The following is a 19673-nucleotide window of genomic DNA, read 5'->3' on the forward strand; positions in this document are numbered from 1 at the left end:
ATCAGAGGATAAACCAGGAAATATAGTAACAGAAAGGGGATTCGAACTCATGATATCAATGATCGTACGGCAACCGATTTTGGCTAAGTGTTATAAATCTTTGGCGCTACAGGTCCTATTCAAATCTTTGATTCTTATAGATTCTTGTCCACACAGACTGCATGACACCTTGGATAAGATATTATGCATCCGAAATGTCTCTGCCATCACAAAACAACGATGAAAAAGGCGGTAAGAAACCCGTACGTCGATAATTTGGTTCCCGGGTCTCAGTGTTCGAGGAATATTATATAATGCGACTATTTGGAACCGGAAATTTAACAATTCTTCTGTCCTAGAGCCTCCTGTGATACAGAAAGGTTCTGTATCGTTATTCGGATAGGCAAGGCGTCTGCCTTCAAATGATATTTTATAAAATGCAAAGAGAAACCTTTACCTTGAGAGGGATACGATGTTTGTGGCAGGACTCAGAGTTGCTTCAGTGTTCTTTAAGGCTTTGACCGGGATGTTCTTTTGTTAAATCTTATGTGGTACCGCCTGATTCGACTTCTAATGGTTAAGTGAAGTGTTTTCTTCGCGGTACGGTCTGGATTCGTAAATATTACGAAGACGAGCTTCGGCTTCAAAGGGTTAACCAGCTGATTTTCGTAATGGTGAGGTGTAGTGTTTTCTTCGCGGTACGGACTGAATTCTTAAATAATATTCAGACGATCTTCGGCTTCGAAGGGTTAAGGAAAAAAAATGGCTCTTAAAATGATGTCAGCGTAATTCATATTTCGACGTTAATGAGTTATTTTCTTTCTGATGACGGTTGGTGTATGACAACTTCCGCTTGAAGCTCGTTCAAGAAGAAGTGGCAGGTGCGAGCGAGCTTTTCGCGTTGCTGAATCAGTTCTGGAATTACTAAAAAGGCTCTGGATGAACAAAGACAGGAAACGAAGGACAGAACTTCTTGGCTCGTGCCATTGTTCCTCATATATACTGGTCTCGTGTCGACATGCTTCGAAACAAATGACTAGCAGAGCGCGAGAAGTTGCCTCTCTCCCTCATCTTGATACCAATCTCTTCATCTCTCTCGTTTCCATAATCATCTTCCCTCCCCCTCTCCTTCCCGATGTTTGTTAGTTTGCTGGCTGCTGGATCTAACGAGGCTCGAGTCGCTTCTGCCAGACGTATTGAAACTGTTTCGTCTTGTTTTAATACGGTTTCGTTCCGCGGTTGTGATCATCTTGAGGACCTCCTCCTCATCGTGATGCAGCGGCGGACTGGTCTGTCACACAGGCTTACCACTTTCGGCCCTCACATCAAGACTTACAGCTGCTAACACGCCCGAGGAAAATTATTTTTCCGCTTACTTCATTATGTCGAGATTTTGGTTAATTGCGTTTAAAAAAATTTATCGAGTCCTGACATAAAAGTAACAGATACAAATGAAGAATTAAACAAAACATCCTTGTCACAAGAAATATATAATTCTCTGGAGGACAGTAATTATTATTCAATGACTAATTTGGATTATATTCGTAAATGTTTACCAATTTATGTGATTATCACATTATTATTAATATGTATTGGTATTGTCGTCCATTTATTTTCGGTATTTCTGCGATTAAATGAGTTTTAAAAATTTATGATATTAAAAAAAATTCAAAATAATTATAATAGCTACAATTAATACATAATTATATTTTCAATGTCGTATTCTATCAAATCTTCTTTCACTCTTATAGGCTAATGATTCTGTTTGAACTACAACGTAAAATCAAATTATAATTTAATTTTTTTCTGTTGTTGTCAGACTACACACAACAACAATTTAGATAAACAAACTTACACTTTTGTGGTAATTTATTTAATTTAAGTAATTCTTAAAGTAACCAACCATCCTACCGAAGAATTAAGTAACTTGAAAACCACGTATTTCTTGAAATAAATCACGAATTGATCAGCCAAAGATATACGTAATTATATAATAAAAGAGCTAAGTAAACAATTTACGGCTAGCAAAAATTTTGGATCGTTGATTAACAACTGACAAGTGCATTATTAAATGAGTGGGTAATTAGGCCTAATTGGCAAATCAGTGACTTCCTGTTTCTCTGGGGACAGAGAATTTCTGAACCGTTGATACAAACTGAATCTTCTAAGAAATCTAATATGGATTCTATTCATCGCAGCCATCACAAAAGCTGATCATCTATTCCTGTCCTGAGTCGTATCGAAGCAGTTTACAACCGAAGTAATTGTCCACTCGATAATGTGCTGCCATCTCAGTGGGATGTAAGTTGTTGAGTGCGTCGCTGTGGTCAGACCAACTCCTCTTCAGCTCCTCGATCTGGCCTATCCAGCGACCCGTGGTTCCCGATGCTGTGTTATTGTATGGTAAAGCACCGAGCCATGCAGAAGCAACAGTTTTCAGTGTATGAACCTCGAGACACACCTGCTTGCCCCCCCCCCCCCCCCACATCAAGGGCTGTCGACTGCGGAAGAACACCGTTCGTTTGAGATTCGAATTAATTTGAAACTCTGTATTAATTATTTCTCGTTCTATGCATGAAGTTCATAACATGGACGTATAGTTTCATCGCTCAAAGCGTCCAACAAATTTCGATTGAATTTTGTTTGGCAGAAATTAAATTTGATTCGTATAGATCACATACCTGATTTTCGGAAAGCTCAAAACAGAACTTTTATAATTTTCATTAAAGCACTTTGTTGTAAAACAATTGGTACACAACCTAAATTATTAATATGGCTGCAGTCTACATTTTTTATTTAAAACGTTTTAAATGTGATTATATTTAAGAAACTACAAACTAATGTTACCTCAATGCAGTGCCACGTCCATGGTTCTATTTTCTTTGCAAAGTTAAATTTGTGTTATCCGCACTAAATAAATTCAAAGAACTGTGAGTTACAAGTTAAGAATGTTTAATGTATGTGAACATTTCGCGACTTTTTCATCATCTGAGAAATAACAACTCTGGGGCTGCTATTTTTATAATGAAACAATTTCCTTTTTGAAATTATATTAGCTATGAGAAAAAAAAATACAACATTTCAGGCGGAAAATTCGATTTAAATATACTACTTGGACGTTATAGGTGTAAGTGGGAAGATAAAGTATTTTAAATAGTCGGTTAGGAAGTGTGTTCTTTCTCACGATAGGATGGAGTAAGATGAATTTTGTAAAAGCTGTAATGGACCTTCGGGTTTCAGGGAAGACAAGGAATTTATTGACTAACAGAAAGACTACTAACTTCTCAAGATAGAATCTGCTCCATGGAACTGGTTAGCTGGTACTATTAGTCTGTAGGATTTGAGGTTTTCACAGCGGTGGTTCTTGAAGATTTCTGTCTTCTGAGTTGTAGCGCCTTGTAGTCTGGTAGACGCTTACCGACGTTTCAGAGGTCCTTGCTGCCTCCATCATCAGGGCGATGAGTATCTCACTTACTCATCACCTACACTTAGAATTGTATAATAAAAATTTTAAAATTTTATATATAATTAAGCTAGCACCTAACTCAATACTTCGCACGGCCGCTGTCTTGTTATCATGGTCAGGACGTTGAAGATGAGAAGACGTATTGCAAGCTTCAACCCAAGAATCATGCGAATTGGTCAATTATCATCCACAATATTAAGGTTCGGCGGAGGTCCAACCTATCACGAACGAGGGCGCAAAATGGATTTTTAAAGTTCTGGAGGGCAAAGCACGGTAGGCAAAGTCTGGAGGACGGTGACAGCTCCGGATACGAGTTACCTATCTAGTAGGGCAAACTCGAGGGACAGAATTGACGGGCCTATAAGATGTTCTTCGCCCATGATAGAACGTGAAGAACACCCGGGAAGAATCACGCACACACATTCACGTTAATAGGCATCGTGGGAAAGGAACACATTTCTACTGGACAAACTGTAAGAATAGCCGTGGACTTGCCCTCCATGATGCGCCTTCTGGTTCCAGAGGATCCAGTCAACACCAAAACGAATTCCTGTTCGCTGCCTCGTGTAGATGTTCAGCAGTGCATGTAGTTAATTGGTTTTCTCTGTATGTTTAAGATTTCCTTGAATCAACCCTTATACCGCACTGCTTATTCGAATAAAATGACATCGTGTTTTGTTAAGTTTCTCAGAAAATATATAGGGGGTATATGAGAATCCTTGTATCGTGTTCGTCCTCAGTTTCTTAGGAAAATTAGGCGCATTGTATCTTAATGCCAATGAGTTTTCCCCCATTAATACTTTTGAGAAAGTGATAAATTTTCATGAAATTTCGTGTTATGCCATGCCATTAAATGATATAACATTTCCGTGGGTATTTATTATTTGCGTTCAAAACTTTCGACATGCCAGCAGGGCGAACTCCTATAGTAGGAGAATTTCGAAGTAGAAGTTGTTTTGACCTGTATAAACGAAGCTGGTTTGATCCTGCTTTTTCTCAATTCTTATAAACACTGTAATAGGCTACAGTTACGAACGTTAGGTTTTCATTATGAGCTCGTGGATGCATATAATAAATGTTTTGTTACTGAAACTCCTGCTGGGATAGCTCATTTAGCAAAGATATTAGCTACGGAATGGAAAATCAGACTTGTTCTCATGAGCATCATGTCGAGATCACCGCTGGATCCCACTGAACATTCTTTCTAGTCAGTAACCGAGTCTCATTTGTTGAGGGTAAAGTTGTCGGTGCGCCAATCTCACGAATTAACTTAATCTAGTTCCAAGGTCCAGAATGCGTGGAGCTTTCGCTCCACATATTACGTACCTTCAAGGAAATGGCAGTCACTTGTACGTAAATTGATGGAATTCTGTCCACTTTCTCCGCTGAAACAAAACTTTTATATCTGGAGTGAGGATTCAGCTGGGTATAATCAATGTTTTGATCATCGTCACGTGGGAAGGTTTAAGATAACTTTGTTGCCTTAAAGTGGAAAGGTTTGTCAGTCTGAATGTCAACAGTTGTACTCTGATTTGTGTGCGAAACAAAGACTCTAGATGTTCGTGAGATGATCTCGCTCTATTTCTTTTCCCACAGCGTCCTACTTGGTGTTTAAAACAAGTGTATTAATTTTAAAAGTAAATGTTGTATCTTGCTTTGAGAACAAAATGCTCAGCAAAACGTTTTAACCAAAGAAAGATAAATTACGTGACTGATTTAGTATATGAGCCCTATACTATAAGAAAGTTCGTGGTTTATAAATGTTTCTTAGTGTTGCTAAGCTAAACTAAGGAGGAAAAGTTGAGCCGATAATTTAATTGAGATTCGGTTAGTGTGGAAACTTTGGAATCGTTTACCTAAAAGACCGAGAGAGAGAGGAAGAACAAGAGAAATGGGATAGTAATGAGTCTTATGATGATTGGATGGAACTGGCTTACGATCGTGTCAGTGAAGGTATTTGGTATCAGCACCGTTAATACTGTGATAAAGTTAGTTAACGGATTAAGGCAAAAGAGACTGCAAACCGCAGAAATACTTTCCTCGACAACGAATGGAAATAAAAACCTTTTTCGCAAGAACTATAAATGGATGTAATCATCCATAAAATAACAAACACACTGAGAAAACTTACCTGAAAGTTAAGTAAAAATGACTAAATCATATTGACACGAATTAGTTTTTATTTTTTTATTTTTTAGTGTAAGGAAATTGTTAGGTTTTTATTCTTATATTTTTTAGTAAAATAATGAAAAGTAGATTTTCTTATTTTGTGCGTAACTACTTTCACCGTAAAATAACCACATTGCCTTAAACAGAGGCTGCATCACAACTGGCTGTCATTTTATCTCGGAGCACTCTTAATAACCTCACTAATTGATACACTGACGTGAAGTAAACATACAGTCTCCATATCTAACAGCAATACCTGTGTGACAGCTAATCCTCCATTTTATGAGGACAAAAAGGCTTCATAAACTCAGTAGTTGATATAGTAGTATTAGCAATGTCATCAGAATGTAGTCTGCACAATTCGCTGTTTTGTCGGGGAAAGAATCTTGATAACCTTAGTAGCTGATACAGCATTGAGTAATTGCTGCTCTTTTCTCGTGCCAAACTGTCGCCATCTTGTGGCGAGAAGCACGCGGCCAACATTACGTCACAAATTGGCTGTAATGTTTGTCGCTAGCTTTAAAAAGTCTTGTGCCATGAATTGCCTAGCAATTCTGTGGAGCGACGGAGCCTGGCAGATTAGGCCGGATATTACATTAGTCCTATATCGTAATCAGAGGGAGGTTTCCTACAATCTTCTTGCGTATGCATTAAATTTGAAAATTATGCGTCTATGAGAAGCGGCTTGTAAATGCAGCCAGTGAAGCGTGGTGTAATTTTCCTTTTTTCCTTCTTGACATCAAAACAATTACGAAATAGTCCATTTTGTGTTTGTATGCTCTGTAATTTTTAAATTTTCATCACGATGAACACTGATTTCATAGTCATAATTTATGTAAGGAGGGATGAACTTATTGGTCGTGAAATGTTTAATATTTCAGGCACATATTTGTCCTTTGCGAGCTGAAGTTTCCGTCAAACTCTGATCTGAAACGTACTTAATCGATTCTGTTGTCGTAAGTTGAGAAACCGAAGTTTCACGCCCACTAAAACAACTGCCGAATGAGAGAATCTTGTATACACATGACAAAGAAATGAATATCAAAAAGAATTTCCAAAATTTGACCTATTCATAAGTTGACCTTGAACATCATTTTCATCTCTTACTGTCATTCATAATAATTTCGTTCTGTATTCTGGTCATGATAATTATTATCGTTGTTGAGTGACGTCTTGTCTTTTCTTTTTCGGGAGGTCCGGTTTCAAATCGCCACCTCAAAATTGACTTTCCACACCGAATCTATTTCTGATTTTCCTCAGTCCCTTCAAGTAAATGATAAGAAGTGAATAAAATATATAATAAAATTCAGGTCAATACACAAAACTTTATTTGGATGTTAAAATTTAAAATTTAAATGTTAAAATTTTAAATTTTAAATTTGCGCCATTCATCACTATAAGGATGTCACAATAGAGCGCTTTCATTCATTTCACATGTTTCGATGTAATACATCATCTTCAGGTGTTGTTTTTTAAAACTATTTTATATTATAATGCATGCCTTTCAATATATTCATTATTGTAACATGCCTTTCAATATATTCATTATTGTAACATGTGTTCCGTTCAATATATTCATTATTGTAACATATATTGAAAGGCATGCATTATAATATAAAATAGTTTTAAAAAACAACACCTGAAGATGATGTATTACATCGAAACATGTTGTGAAATGAATGAAAGCGCTCTATTGTGACATCCTTATAGTGATGAATGGCGCAAATTTAAAATTTAAAATTTTAACATTTAAATTTTAAATTTTAACATCCAAATAAAGTTTTGTGTATTGACCTGAATTTTATTATATATTTTAATCAAAAACACAAACATGACGCATGTAAACCTTAAAGATAAGAAGTGAATTGAAAGGCCACGACCATTTCCTTCCAAATCCTCTCAGAATCATTATTCATAGTCATTCTGTCATTAGACACCACAAAACTTACGCAACAGAATAAAAACGCATCGTAAAATAGCACAAGTATTGGAGAATCAGTTCTCGAAGTTTCATAGTTCCCTATCAAGATAGGCTTCGGAAGTTTCCTCCGGAACTTCTTAATAAGTGATTCGGGAACGTAATTTTCAGCAGGGATAGGGAATTTTCGCTACCACATCTACGCCGCCCCTGGGGCCCAACGGCTCGGAGGTAAATTTACCATTTACGTCTAATTAACGCTGACGGATAGAACGTACCTACTTTCCCCTTACGCCTTCATATTTTGAGGCTTGTGTAAACGGGCAACATTGGCTTATTCATTCGTATAAGATTACTGAAATAATAATAATCGCACGTATGTTCATTTTATTGTAATCTGTGACAGCCATTTTCCAATGCAATTCGCTTGCTGGATAGGCCGTCATGTTTTTTTATTGTAACTCCTCTATTACAAGGGATTAGCATTAATGGCATAATGCGACCTGTAAACACGAAAAGAATGCCTGTCATATTAAATGGAGGACGTTCTGAAGTGAGACGTTATCCATTTATATTTAATCTAGATTTACATGTAGGTCTAAAATCGATGAATGTCGCTGAATAATACTAATTTACTGACGTGTGCAGATTATGTCTTCAGCTGTTTGTAATCTTTCAGCTGGTAAAGTAACTCCGTACTTTTAAGGACTTGAAATGTGATTACTGTGTTCACAGATTCACCCTGATAGAGCCCATGTTGACATTTAATCTATGAGTAATTATTTAAAAATTATTTAAAAATTAATATTTGGTTGTCCATGCAAACTAATTAAAACTCTCTGGCTTAATCTGTAATTCCACTACTAATCACTGTTTAAAGAGCCCGTTGATGTTATGATGGGCTGAGCGCGTAGCTCGCACTGTGTGTTATTTTATTTTTTATTTAGTGTTCTGTCTGACGACAGGTCCATATGAACGGGATCCTTCCATCCTTTTCTCGGACTGGGACCTGTTCATATACGTTCTTGGCAGATGATCCAGAAGTGGTTTGCCATTGCCTTCTTCTGTGTGTGAATGGAGTAATTGTTGGGATGTCACGGAGGAAAACTCCGTGTTGCCTAGACCACGGCCTTGCCCAACACAAGTTATAAATTCGGGCACCGCCGGGAATCGAACCCGAGACCCCAGGATCACAAGGCCAGGCACTGTGTGTACAAGAAATGAATACAGAATTTTGACGAGAATACGAGTAAGAATGTAGCCGCTTTGAAGACCTTTATATTTTCCTGCTTCGTGCCTTTTCTTCAAATTTGAGCTTTAATGTCTTTGATTTCTTTTTTGGAGATCCTTAAATAGGTTAATGCCTCCCCCCCACCCCGAAAAGATGTGGGAAACAGTGAACTACATTGATTAATCGACATTGGGAAGAAAGTTTTTGAACATGCTGTGTTTGTGTCAAGTTGTCTGGATTGGACGGCGCTGGAGCGTCGTCTCGCCCCTCACCCCGTCACATCTTACTGACCAAGCGTAGCCATCACTGCGCGGCCATTTTCCTCGTTTTATCCTGCCACCGGAAATGGTTAGGACCACGGCTACATGTTGGAATTGGGAAGGAAGTCCAACAACTATGTTGTATATCGCTGCATTATTTTGAAGTACCTGACTGAGAGAATTTCAGACCGAAAAACAAATGACCGTCTCCTTGGAGCGCTGTTGGCTTCTCAGCTGGCCAAAGATTTTCTCGATTTTCATGGAAGCCGGAGATAAATACAAGTCACTCATCGCCCTGATGATGGATTCAGGCAACAAGGACCTCTGAAACGCTGATAAATTTCTATAAGGCGCTACAACCCAGGAGACCGCCATGTTAGTGCCATCCAAGTCAGTCCACGTGGAATTTGCGACGGACGAAATGGCACTGGGACATGATTTTCTCGGAATTAGTCTGACTCACCGCCGTGAAAACCACAAATCCTACAGAGTCTCTACTCTGTTGAGACACTGAAAGTGCGTGTACACTTTCTAATAATCGCTGAAATGGCCTTCACGAATTTAACTATAGCCTCGATTGGGAGGAGTTCACATAATTTCCAAACGCAACTGACTTCACTAACTGATCTGACCTGAAACTTCTGTTGTTGCAATATGGACCTTGGCCAGAGCTAATGGACGCTTTCGTCACAGGCAACACCTTCTGTCTCAGCAGTTCACTTTGGACGTTGTTTATTATCAGCACGATGTTTCAGCCACTAGCCGTCTATCATTCGTCATATAAGAGGAAAGGGGGAATTATCGCCAGGTAGGAACACCAAATAAAGATAAGATGGACAGCGGAATTTAATAAACACGAGAAAAACGAATACAAATAACTTTTTGGTCGGAAAACTTGAATGGAAAGACCACTTTGGAGATCGAGGAAGAGACGAGAGGTTAGTAACAAAAGAAGTTTGAAATAAATAGGTCTTCGGGGTGTGGACTGGATTCAGCACTCAGATTAAGGACCTGTTAAACCATCTTGTGGGCACATTAATAAAACCTTTGGGTTCTACAAATTCTTAAATGTCTCAAAGAATATTTGCTCATGTTCCATGGAGTTCCCTGTCATTGGGACTAGTGGTCATAGCTATAGAGCTGATCTCATTTATAAAAGTTGATATTTTTAAACATCAGCATGTTTTAAAATCCAGAACATTTATGGCTTTTAACGTCTCCCGCTTAACTCATAACTGTAAGCAGTGATTTAAGCGCGTAATAATTCCACATGAATTAGAGAAAAACCAGCATGAACCTGCGTGTCGTGTTTCATAATTCTTTTTTCGTCATTGTCCTCACCCATTTGAGCCCGTTCCTAACTACAGCTTTGACTTACAACTCAGCTTCTTCTCATAACCTCTTGACCTATCTCACTTCTTCTGAAGGCTACCGTCAAATAGCGTATAAATATTTCCATAAATTTGCAATCATAAAATATGTTCTATATATAGTTATTTTATCTTCTGTCGTAGATTGAATATCTTTAGTTATTGTCTAATATTCATGTTTTTTATCAGTTCTTTATAACCTGCTCTTGATCTGAAATGACATCGTGACATTCCAACAGCATCCCATAGACAAAAACAATAAGAATCCATGAGAAATGTTTTCTGAGTTACAGATCTATGAATCTTCAAATTTTGTGTGATTCAGTTACTCTACAGGTTCAGAAACTTCACCAAAATTTAACAAATTTAAATAATTTGAATGTATTTATAAGCATATAGATCTGTACTAAAGTAATTTCGGACCTGCTCGTTTTTGTAATGTAGATGCACTATACCAGTGGTATTCAACCTGGGGTACGCGAAGACATCTTAGGGGGTACGAGAAATTTAAAAAAAATATTATTTTATGATAAACACTGAATAATCAGTAATGTAATTTATTTAATTTATTTTAGATGTAGATTTTATACTATGTATAACTTGAATTATACACCAACAACTTTGGGAGTGTAAAGTTAAAGAGAAATTATATCTGGGGGTAAGCGAACAAAAAAGGTTGAATACCACTGCACTAGAGTGATTGCTAATTCGCGTGGACAGATACATAATTAATAATAAAATTCAGCTTCATGTATTATTCGACAACGGAAAAGGTATTTATTGGCAGTGTGCACTAAACTTCTTACGTATATTTTATTAATTACACTGATTTTAATTTAAGCATTTTGTTTTATTTGATTTATAAAAAAATATTTTCATTTAAGTGTCAATATAATTCATGCTTGAGTTGAACTTGTTTTCTCACGACGACAAATATAAATCTGACTTCTTCTGGGTTGTTGCGCCGTGTAGCCTGGTAGAAGTTTGCCGATGTTTCATAGCGATACCCTCGATGATGAAGGCAGAATGTACCTCTGAAACGCCGGTGAACTGAGAGCAGCCATCTTCATGATTTAAAATGTTGCGCAGATATTTGTTCTTGCCGCTCTCCATTATATATTTTTTCTGGTTAATTCTCGACGTTCTTACCCACAAAGTCAGTATAACGTACTTCGAAGCACTTTTGTTTCTTTTTCGTTATCCGTTATCCCATACAATGGTGTCTTCTGCGGCCTGTGTGCTTGGAACAAAGCACATCTACCGCACAGTGGTCTCAGATCGTGGTTCATATCTTCACAGTTTTTATCGCAGTCCTACACCTGCCTAACGTTAAGATCTAATGCCGCTGTATCGATACTGTTCTAAATTGCTGTCGGTCAGTTGATGCGTAACGTTATTTAAATGGTGTTTCGCAGCTACACATGAGTGCGGATGGCTACTGCCAGCGTATCCCGGCAAACACCTGTCTAATGGAGGTGACCGCTGGAAAACTTTACGCACCTCGTACAATTGCAGTGTCAGAATGGCATAAGTTACAGCTCGTGCTCTGAATTTAACTACGCTATTTTGATCAGAAGTTATATATGAGAGGGAACGTTACCGGCAGTCGTCTGGAGAGACTGAAGGATACCATAATTGGCGGTAATTTGGCCTATATTCGAACCAGGCAGAGGAAACTTTACAACAGAGCTCATCATCATATTTAACAGCTGCTGAAAGGTTCACGCCATTTGGATCCAGTTGAATTGGTCCTTCCATCTCTTCGGTGGTCGAACTATCTCTCTTCTTCTTTCAGTATGGTGGTCAAATGTGTCCTCTAGAATATGATAACATAGCATTCTTAAAAAATATTCTAAGTAGTTTCATCCATATTCCTTGGTTGAATATATTTAGGTCTTTGAGGTGCATGGCTTCTGGGTTGTTGCACTGTGTAGTCTGGTAGAAGTTTACTGACGTTTTAGAGGGCCTTGCTGCCTCCATCATCAGGGCGATGATTCTTAAACCGGTTCCTAGCGCGAGACTTACTAATTGCCCTAATGATGGAGGCAGCAAGGACCTCTGAAACGTCGGTAAGGCTATACCAGACTATACGGCGCTATAATCTTTGGATTCATCGCCGTGAAAACATTAAAACCTCACATGTTTAGTTATTGTCTAATATCAATATTTCTCTTATATCTATCCTTCTGTAGCCTGCCACTAATCTCAGGAATTTATTTTCAGAAGATTCAATTTGTTGTGTCTGTTAGTTAGTTAAGTTCTGCATTCGCTGTCATATAAGAGCGACATCGTTGCTAGAGAGTTGGTTATTTGGTGAAAAGTTGTTACGCGAATGAAACATTAGAGACATAATGCCGAAGTCATGTGAACTCCCAATTAAATTTTAGTACACCAGTGATCTAGGGATTTCTTAATAAGATATCAGTTCGCCCTGCGCTTTTGTATTGTCTACAGAAGACGACTTGGAAGAACAAAGGAAATTCACACGTGAGTCGAACGCAAGAAGTGAAATTCATACTTCAGTGCGTGTTCCTGATACATAATCACATTAGGCTTTGTGATTTATACTCAAAACCGATGTCACAATGTAAAGTGGATTTTCTACCAGATTCTCCATGTAAATTAGATTGGTTTTATCCTGCGCCGATAGAGATTTATCACTGCTAGAATTGCGTTACACGTTACATTTCACATTTATTGATAGATATGTTCAATGTTATTTAGTAAATTAATTTATTCTTTAAACTTATCTTTATTCGGGTTGTGTACATTTCGAAGTTTGGCCTGATATCCTGACTGAGAAATAGTAACTTAAAATATCCCACGACCATCTCCTTTCAAATCCTTGTCTACTCTCAATGATATGTTCCAGTGTTATTCGATACTTTATAACAATAAATCTGAATGAGTGTAGTTATATAAGCAAACAAGCAATAGATTTTAAAATAATATTATTCTATTAATAATATTATTAACATAATTATAATTATTTTCTGTTTTCATAATTGAATCTCTTATTTCAAAATGTAAGTTGCACTTCAACTTTTCAACAAAATTCGTTCAGTTTTGAAACACTAATTTCCTGGAACAGATTCCTTGTTCAGAAGCTGATAGTCGCTGGGTTGTTCAAGAAATTGCCCGCCTTTCTTGGAATCTAATTTTTGTTCTTCATTACGATGAGTCAAAGACGTGTTCGCGTTTACGTGTAGCTAGACCAAACTCCTCATTTGTTTCTGATGAAGATTCTATGCGTGGAAAATTTAAAATAACTGGGAACGACAATATGAGATGAAAATTACATTCACGAACAAATGAAGCACAAATTAAATTCTTGGAATGCTTGCTACCACCCAATGCAGGATAACGTGTCTTCAGGTCTCCGTTCTAACATAAAATCATAACTTTCAAAAGTAGACCATGGAGGTTCTCAGAGGACAGGGTGCTGCAGAGCGTAATTGGACCTGACAGACGTAACAAGTCCTGGAGACAACTACGTATCGAGGAGCGTCTTAATCAGTAGTCTTCGTCAGATACGATTAGATTAACCGGATGTAGGAACAATGTAGGATGCATATAATATATGAGAAATACATGAAACCTTTCGTTACGAGGCCTTAAAAGAAGGGAAATTAGAAGATCTAGAAGCAGATGGGAAACTATTAAAATCGATCCCATACGAGTAGGATGTGATTTTGTGGATGGTTGCGTCTGGTTTGGGAGAAGCAGCAATGCCAAACTTTTGTGAACACGGTAATGAAACTTGAAGTTTAATAAGGGAAGGGATATTTCCTAAGAAGCGGAGTCAGTATTAACATCTCAAGAACGACTCTGTTCTGTAGAGGTACTTCATGATCCTGAGGGTGAATTACAGATTCTACTGATCTTATCTTCAGTCAGTTAAATTCACTCCACTGTAACACATCCTAATTATTTTACATGGGTTTCAATGAGTTTCTAACCAGTGTTTTCGCTTCGGATTTTTAGATTAAATTTATACATTTCTCGTCTATCCATACGTGCTGTGTGTTTCTAAACGAAAATGTAATCTTCCATTTAATCGCCTTAATGTTATTTAGTGCAGATTACTAATTATAAAAATCATTATGTAATTGTCTCTGTTGATCTCACTCTTAGATTCAAACATTTTATTCATCACTGTGTCTTCAAACATATAAAAGATCCATGTTTCCATGGCAATCATGCTCTTTTGTAGATATTCGTGTGTCACCTAGCCATTTTTCCGCCGATCGGTCGAAATACATGATAGGTTTAAGTCTGTTTACAAAAAGTGTATTGTGCTCGTTTCTTACAAAGCGCCACAAATCCATTGTACACATTATGTGGTCGATTACCTCTCTGAGCCATGGGTGGGGCTCCACATGTCCTGTACTTATAAATATGAACATGTGTCGTGACCAGGATTCGTGCGAGGAACAAACACCTCTGAAGCAGGGTGGACTTTCGATAGCCTAGGCCTGGGGTTGATAATCTGCGATCTACAGCCCCCCAGGGGATGATCATTGATATTAAAATAAAACAACATCAGTAGGCTTACTTAACGTATCGAAATACAGGATGGATCTTTCTACACACACACAAACTCTAAGAACAGAATGAAGTAGGAAGCTGAGAGTTTGAATTTAAACCAGTTATTATAAAAAAAAAATAGCAGAAATACTTACCGCGCACTGTGTATGAAAGAGTTTTCCTAGTGTTAGGTACGAGATTTTATCAAACTGCAATAATTTTGCCGAATTATATTCTTTTCCCACGAACTGTTCCCGGAAAACTATATTCACACATTTTGATTCTGTGAGATATTTTAAATACGATGTGTAGCTATTTATTATACTCGTATTTCCTTCTCTGTAAGATTTAAACAAACTTCAGCGCTTAACTTAAGTTGGACATTTACTCTGCAGATGAGAACGTCTACAAGATGTAACCTGAATGTACGGATCTGATACCAGTTTCGCTGTCGATAAGGAATTCCAGCAAATTCTTAGTGAACGAATGTAAGGATACTTTGTTCAAGTGTGTTTTATATATAAGTCTAGTCACGCTGCGGATTGACGCGTGTTAGAAAAGGCAACTAGAAATGTTTTAAATAAAGTAAACATAATTTATTGGAGGAAAGAAAGAACGAATCTTGACGATAAGTTTCCTGATTACAGAGTCATTCTTGGGATCTTGTCTTTAATATTATCCTCATCTCTACATGTTGGTCTTCCAAGTAATTTCTTTTCGACCAAAATTTTGTATCCATTTATCACTTTTATAATGCTTGCTGCATAACTGGTCCATTCTATTTTCTAAAAAAAAAATCACTTATATTAATTCATTGCGATTGTGGATACAACTATGAATACTATCTCCGGTCCTCGAAGCTCATCGACGAGCTACACGGATCAGCAAAGTTATTAGGGAAACAGTTCCATTATGAAGTACAATCCATATGACAATATTAAAACATATTTTTCTTTTTAATTATAGTGATACAATCTCATCTACTCTCGGTTCCTAAGATGTCTTCATCAAATGAGACTTTCAAAACACAAATTTTATGAGCATTTCCTGCCCTGTCATTATCAACACCGGTGGACAGAAGTTTCATTTGTATTTATTCCTCTGTGAGGCTCATTTCTGCAGCCGAAGACCTTCTTTCGAAATATTCATACACTGATGAACGCGCCATGTACGTTAGTGGGTGCAATTCTTTAATCGTGACTTGGATATTTAAAACTTAATTTCCTTTAGGCGACAACGAACTAATTCGGAAAAGGTTCATAACACTCGTTTTGTAATCTCATTCTTGGGTAATGAAAAAGGGCGATTTATCTTCACCTCATACATCTGGATTACTGGTGCTACACCCATCTCAACATAACGAGCACGGCCACCGCGCAATACGAAACGCGTTCTTCAAAACCACATAGTAAATCGCGCCGCGTTTCCTCATGAACATCGCCCTTTAAATTATGCCTCTGTTCAATCATGTCCTCTTGAAATATCTCGAATCCTTGTTCTTCGGTCGCAGGGTAAGTTATTTACAGAAATTTCGAAAGTAATTCTTATTCAGCCACACAGGCGAGTCTTTGGCAAGAGATTCAGGCAGAATCGCAGATGGTGCTTGACAGGCTGACAAAGAAAGATTTCCAGGGATGCTTCCAGGCTTGGCAGCGGCGCTGGGATCGTTGTGTTCACTCCCAGGGGAACTACTTCGAGGGTGATGGATGAATTTAATACCTGAGATAAGTGTACGGGTTTTTATACGCGCAGTCTTGAAACCTTCCGATCGCACCTCGTAAAGACCCCTTCAGATATGACAATGTATATTTTATTGCATATTCTCATAAACGTGACATGTTTCTCCTCTAACCAGCCATCATAAGGGATTCTATGTGTTTTGGAAACTGCCAGTAGTCACACAATGTTTTATGAATCTAAGGTGGCCGGAGCGTAAAACTGTCAACTAACCACCGGAAAGTTCCGAGGTCCAGAAGACTTTGGATCTGCTTCCTCAATGACGTCACAGTGTCACTGAACATCACAGCTTACTCTTTGGAGTATTTATTTATTTATTTAGTGTTCTGTCTGACGACAGGTCCATATGAACAGGATCCTTCCATCCTTTTCTCGGACTGGGACCTGTTCATATACGTTCTTGGCAGATGATCCAGAAGTGGTTTGCCATTGCCTTCTTCTGTGTGTGAATGGAGTAATTGTTGGGATGCCACGGAGGAAAACTCCGTGTTGCCTAGACCACGGCCTTGCCCAACACAAGTTATAAATTCGGGCACCGCCGGGAATCGAACCCGAGAGCCCAGGATTGCGCTGATGTCACTGTTGAGCAACAATGCGTCTTAACAATGACTTTGTTCCCATTGTCGCGTGTCAATTATATTTGACCACATTAGTGCAAACATGACAAAATGACAGGTCATTTTTACACTAATGTGGTCAAATTACGTAATTGTTGTGTTCCAACAATGACCTCGTTTACTATCTTTACGCAACAACGTTATCCAAGCAACAATGACTGGTTATGCTGGTTGACTACCTCCTGGAAAGCCCATAAGATGTTTTTCGCTCTCGATAGAGGGGCAACACCTAATTATTATGTGCTTTAAAGAAGTTAACGCGAGTGTCCGACACTACAGGTTTCATATCCGAAACTGCTGATAAATTGAGGCATCGGGGATATAAACTAAATGTTGTCGAGCGAATTTCACATCGGTCAAATGTAACTGCCATGTAATCGGTTTGTCGTACAAAAATTAGCTGAGACAATGACACGAATTTCATTATTAAGGTGTACGACTTCTATGTTGTAGGGTTTTTGATGTGTCGAATGCTTTACGAAGTCTAAGGGGGACGCATTTTCAATTTCTGTAAAGTGTTTTCAGCTTTTCGAAAATGCATTCGCTCCAGCGATAAATGAACACCAAGATGAATTAGGTACTCAGAAGGCAGATAACGCAATTGAAAACGATGTGCGTTCCTATCGAGAAAAACCTTTCCACTCTTGTGTTGCTCGCTCGTCGTCGTCCTGGAACAAAACATAATCATCAGCAGTTTGTTTTCAGATGCCCCCAGGAGCACGAGAACAATATGCATTCATTTCTTTATCTCACTTCAAACAGTTGTGGAATCCATGTTTACTGTGACGAGGTCTGTGCTGGATTTTTGTACAACCTGTGTTGATGTTTTTCCGATATCTCACCTGACACACCTTCCCACACGACGCGCGAGTGTACGAGAAACAATAGAGTCTTTGTTATTGTTGTCAACACAAACTTTACATCATGTACAGCCTCTGCCTCCGGCCTCCATATGGACCTACGACGTCAGCGTTGGAACTGCTTTCATTTCTACCCTTTGTTTCCAGGGACTGGATGTGTGGGTGGAGACGATGCTTATCGTATACACGTTTTCGATACTGCTGAGTGCATGGCTACTTCATATCCCCAATGCAAGGTCAATGAGCGTAAACAGGCTAAGGCGAGCTTTGAAGGATGGGATAATCTATTAATAACTGCACACACGCCACGGTAAGAATTATTGATAATAATATGCTATTTTATAGGGCAGACGATTAGTTGATGAACAAAATGATAATCTGTCCTATAACAAGAGAAATGAAGATGTTATGGGATATTGCATCGTGTAGTCTTGTAGAAATTGGCCGAAGTTTCGGAGGTACTTACTGCTTCCATCATCAGGGAAAATAAACCTGCAACACCCCAGAATACAACAGGTATCTACGTGCGGATTTTGTTAGAACGCTGGCCTTGTAATGCTGGGGGCTCGGGTTCGATTCCCGGCGGTGCCCGAATTTATAACTTGTGTTGGGCAAGGCCGTGGTCTAGGCAACACGGAGTTTTCCTCCGGGGGCTTCCCCGATTTCTCCGTGGCATCCCAACAATTACTCCATTCACACACAGAAGAAGGCAATGGCAAACCACTTCTGGATCATCTGCCAAGAACGTATATGAACAGGTCCCAGTCCGAGAAAAGGATGGAAGGATCCTGTTCATATGGACCGGTCGTCAGACAGAACACTAAATAAAATAAAATATTGTTTATTACGTAACCATTGTAATTAGAATTGATTATGGATGTTTATGTATATTATTTTGTTCGTATCTCTAGAATTTATGTTAATAATTTAACTCGCGACCATTTTGCTGATCCTTAGTTTAATTTTACGAATTGTTCTGATTAATTTAACACATCACGCGGACATGAATTACAATAGATGTGAAGATAAAAAACTGAGATCGTGGTATTCTCTTCCTTCGTAATATTTTTTAAGTTTATTTCTTGTTTCTTTCCAATGCAGGGCACATAATAAAAGGAGAGCTTATAAATTTTAAATGGAGTTATAATTAATTGAAAGACATATTTAATTAAAATTATTATAATATTATTTGCGTTAAATATTTCTAAAAATTAATTTGTATTGGGTATGACAATTATTATGCCTGTTTTGACACATTTATAACGATTCACCGAAAGTTTATTGTTTATATAAATGGAAAACGAATGAGAACACGCAAAATTCTATAGAGAAAATGCTCTTAGAAGGAAATACACTGAAACGTGATATGCGGGTTGTGGGGAGTGCAGGCGGGGCGTGAAAATACCAAAGGCGCTTTCTTTGTCTGGATTTCCCAGTTCCATGAATTCCAGGAACAACCTCCTACAGTTCAGTGTTGCTCTTCTCACGTGAATAAAAACCCGGTTCATGACAGAATATAGGCTGACGTAGGTTTTTGTA

General features: G+C 38.1%; 1 protein-coding gene across 3 annotated transcripts in view; it reads left to right on the forward strand.

Moving 5' to 3' along the window:
• LOC110840051 (paired box protein shaven) overlaps window positions 1–19673 on the forward strand; it is a 555926-nt gene that overhangs the window by 65981 nt on the left and 470272 nt on the right. For 2 of the 3 annotated variants that reach the window (XM_087343729.1, XM_087343728.1), the window contains exon 3: window positions 18282–18444. The exons of the other annotated variant lie outside the window; for it this stretch is intronic. The gene's annotated coding sequence lies outside the window, so the exon portion shown is untranslated. The remainder of the gene's footprint in view (window positions 1–18281; window positions 18445–19673) is intronic. 3 annotated transcript variants of the gene reach the window in all.

The sequence above is a fragment of the Zootermopsis nevadensis genome, unplaced genomic scaffold (assembly GCF_977971745.1).
Source record: "Zootermopsis nevadensis isolate Lab colony 2312 unplaced genomic scaffold, Znev_1.0 Znev_ptg000006l, whole genome shotgun sequence".
NCBI classification, from domain to species: domain Eukaryota; kingdom Metazoa; phylum Arthropoda; class Insecta; order Blattodea; family Termopsidae; genus Zootermopsis; species Zootermopsis nevadensis.